The sequence below is a fragment of the Malurus melanocephalus genome, unplaced genomic scaffold, assembly GCF_030028575.1.
Source record: "Malurus melanocephalus ecotype Western Australia unplaced genomic scaffold, MMel_1.1 scaffold_786, whole genome shotgun sequence".
Taxonomy (NCBI): domain Eukaryota; kingdom Metazoa; phylum Chordata; class Aves; order Passeriformes; family Maluridae; genus Malurus; species Malurus melanocephalus.
The window spans coordinates 157,503-161,344 of record NW_026624018.1 but is presented as its reverse complement, the minus strand read 5'-3'; positions in this window follow the sequence as shown (position 1 = coordinate 161,344).

The window sequence follows — 3,842 nt, the reverse complement described above, 5'->3', positions numbered from 1 at the left end:
AACAAGGAGATGGACGGGATAAGAGCTCGGGATATTGCTGGGGAAATCATGGATCAGAGAGAGAATTACCACTTGAAGTTCCCAAATCCAGCRGAGCTTCGGGCTCCAGTGAAGCCCTGAGTTATTCCCGTTGCCATAGAAATAAATGGATGTGTTTGCTGCTGCTCGCTGCTCAGAGCTCCAGAGATACCCACAGATATCCATCACCCCTCCACCTCCAGCCGGAGGGTTGCTTCCCAATTTTTTCCTTCTCCCACGAATTCCACGTGCAGCAAGAAGTTTTGTTTTAATTTTCCTTTACTTTTTTTTTTTAATGCTGGGCTGGCGTTCGGCTCAAGAATTTTGGGGGCTCAGCTTCKAACTGGGGGGCAGCGGCGGCTCTCAGTGACATTCCCGGCCTGCAGCCCGATGYTTTAYCGGGATAAYGCCGGGAAAATCACCGGGAATCGCKGGGCGGGGGARGCGTTTTCGCCTCCCTTTGTTCCTCTCCTTAGAGAGGGAGGGAGGGAAATCAACGCYTTTCATGGAGCGCGTTAAAAGCCTCTCCAAAGGGCGCTAATTCCAGACCCATCTGTTGGTAAATTGGGGAATTGCCGGCGGCAGGGAAGYGGGAAGATCTTCCCGCTTGGATTGTTCCCTCTGTGGAGCGCAGGCTGCTCCGAGCTTGGAAGTTTTCTTGGAAGAGAAAGCCAAAGGTTCGGATTCACTGCTCGTCACCTGGAGGGAACCTGGCTTGGCATTTGCAGCTTGGCTGGGAAAGGGAATTGTTTTTCTTTCCATGACTTCCCACGCAGCTGTTCTCGACAGGCGCGGAGCGAAAACCGGGATGAGCAGAGGGAAAAGGCTGGGAGACCTGGGATTGGTCAGCCTGGAGAGGAGAAGCTTCAGGGTGACCTCACTGTGCCCTTCCAGGACCTGGAGGAGCCGACAGCAAAGATGGAGAGGGAATAWTTGCAAGGGATGGAGGGACAGGATGCAGGGAATGGCTTCCCACTGCCAGAGGGCAGGGTTATGGGATTTTGGGAAGGAATTCTTCCYTGTGAGGGYGGGGMGGGGCTGGGATGGAATTCCCAGAGAAGMTGTGGCTGCCCCTGGATCCCTGGAAATGCCCAAGGCCAGGTTGGACAGGGTTTGGAGCACCCTGGGACAGTCGAAAATGTCCCTGCCCATAGCAGGGGATGGATTTGCGGAGTTTTAAGGTCTCTTCTCACCCAAACCATTCCATAATTCCCTAATTCCACAATCCTAAACCAGATTATCCAGGYTGCAGCTGTAAAGAAGTTTAGGCAGCCACAACCTCAGCCTTCATTCCAACTGGATGTGATCCCACACTTTTTATGGCCCTGACAAGGAGTGAACACGGAGCAGCCCAGCCTCTGGAATCTTGTGGAATTTGCTACGCTCGGCTGACAAATCCCAGAATTTCCCCTCATGTGAAGGAAATTGGGCTGAGTGGAAGAAATATTTAGGGGGAAAATAAAACCTGTTCCTACAGCCTCAAATCTGTTCCAATTCCTGCTTCTGCTCCAGAGAAGAAAAGGACATTTTTCCTTTGAAAAGATCAAATTCCTCTTGGAATTAGGACTTMTTGTCCAGCAGGATCCATTTGTGGCTGAAGCCTCCTTCACCACATGAGAGATCTGTAATTTATCCCAGGAATTTCTCTTCTCCTCTGTTCCTGTCCCATCCCAGCACTTTCTGGAGGAATCACAGTTGATCATTTCATTTTTGGGCTGTTTTTTAACAGATTCCCGAATTCCCTCCCTGGTACAAACGGCAGGAAGGCGCTGCCAGCTTTCCCCAGGATTCCCACGCWGCCAGGGCAGGGATTTCTGGTGTTTTCCTTAAATACCGCTGTGTTTGCAAGCTTTGGCAGATCATTCCAGCAGGTGGCCCGGGATTTATTACGGGAATTTTTCTCCCCCACGCTCYCGCTTTGCCTCGCTAATCCCTGATTTCTCCAGAACCGGGAGAATCTTGGAGCTGCGGCTTTGGGATCAGTAATTTCCTGGRAATCGGGACAAGAACGAGCAGAATTCCTGCCTCTTTTCCCGGGTTTACACCGAGACAGAACTCATTTTTACTTTATTTTCTGGAATTTAAATTTGGAATATTCAGAAGCCTCCATAGCTCCTGTTTTTTCCCAATCTGACCATCCTTCAGGATTATTTCCATGGGATTATTTCCATTCAATTCCCGGGGTTTTGTGASGTTTTCTTCTCTTTGACGGTGGGAAACAAAGCCCAGGGAAAAATTAAATGATCTCTYCAAAATCACACAGGATTTCGGTGGCTTTTCCCTGCTTTCATTTCCCTTTTGGTTGGAAGCTGGGGAGAAAATTCCCTGAAATCCATTCCATTCCCTCATAAAAACAACCTTCTATTTTCCCCCTGAATATTTCTTCCACTCAGCCCAAAYTCCTTCAGAAAAGGGGGAAATTATGGGATTTTCCAGCCGAACATTTGCCATTCCTGAGGAGAAAAGCAGGAATGCAGGAGTCCTTTGCATCCGTGGAATTCTGGGACCCCCTTTCCAGACCCTTTCCTTAATTTTATTCAATTATTTCCTTAATTTTATTCTGGCACGGTAGAAAATGTATTTCCATGAATTTCACCAGGTTTCTGAGGCACTGAAAAGAAGGAATTAAAAAAATAATGGGATTTTTCACGAGTTTCAGCTCGGCTTTGTTTGGAAGAACCACCTGCGAGACGCTGGAAATCCAGAATTGTCGGGATTTGAATGGATTTATTCAAACCCCGTGTGAAAAAAAAAAGGGTTTCAGTGTTGATGGTTGGCGYCTCAGCCACACAATCCACGATTTTWAGGGAACAATTCAATCTGSGAATGACTCGCTGGAAGCAATTATAAGTTTCAGACTTGTTTAAAAGTGGAAAAGTTTGGGATGTTTCAAGATGGAAATGGAGGAGGAATAAAAGGTTTCAGGATCAGATTTTCCTGCGGAATTCTGGGMATTGAAAAAGATGGAATTCGGCCTGGAATAAATTCCTGCTGGGTGAGGGAGTTGGGGGGAAAATGAGGACGGAATAAACGGGTTTGGAGCTGTCGGAGGCTCTGCAGCACCACGGAGAGCGGCCCCGTTATCCCGCAAAACRCAAATCCGTCCGCTCCAATCCCCCGGGAATTCCCTGGATCCCGAGCCCCTCTGGARTTATTTGGGGGAAATGCAGGGATTTAGGAACATGCTAAACACCCGGAATAAGMTCCCGGTCCCGCAGGCAGGAATTCCTCGGGATTGGTCTGAGCCCAAATCCCGGCTCACATCAGGGATAAATCGCTCCCAGCGGGAATTTGCCGGGCTCCAGCCTGGAAATCCGAGCTGGGAGATCTTGGGCGCCTCCCGGGGAAGTGAGAATCCCGGGATTAGCGTTTSGGCGTGCGCCTCCATGAGCTGGGATTTGCCCAGGAATTAAGGGATCAAGCCATCCCGATCTCATAAACTCCAACAAAAACAACAGGCCCCGCACCCCACACTTCCCATTTTTAGGATCCCTTTATCCTTCCAGCAAATCCCACCAGGAAAACACTCCAGGGAACACAGTGTTTACCACCCTGGCAGATTTTTGCTGTTCCGTTTTTATTCATAGCCGGTGGGACATCGCCCTAAATGAGGTTTCATTTATTCCCAGCTCCYGGTGTTTATTTCATCCCCTCTTTTTCCCATCTGCGGAATTGTTCCATCCCAGCAGCAGATGGTCCCTGAAACCTGAGGATGCAGCGGGAGGGGGGAAAAAGCGGCTCTGGCACCGCTCGGAGGGAGGGGTTGGGGAGGGTTGGAAAGGTGAGGATTTTCCTGGAGCTGGGAAAGGGAGAGAAGGGAATGG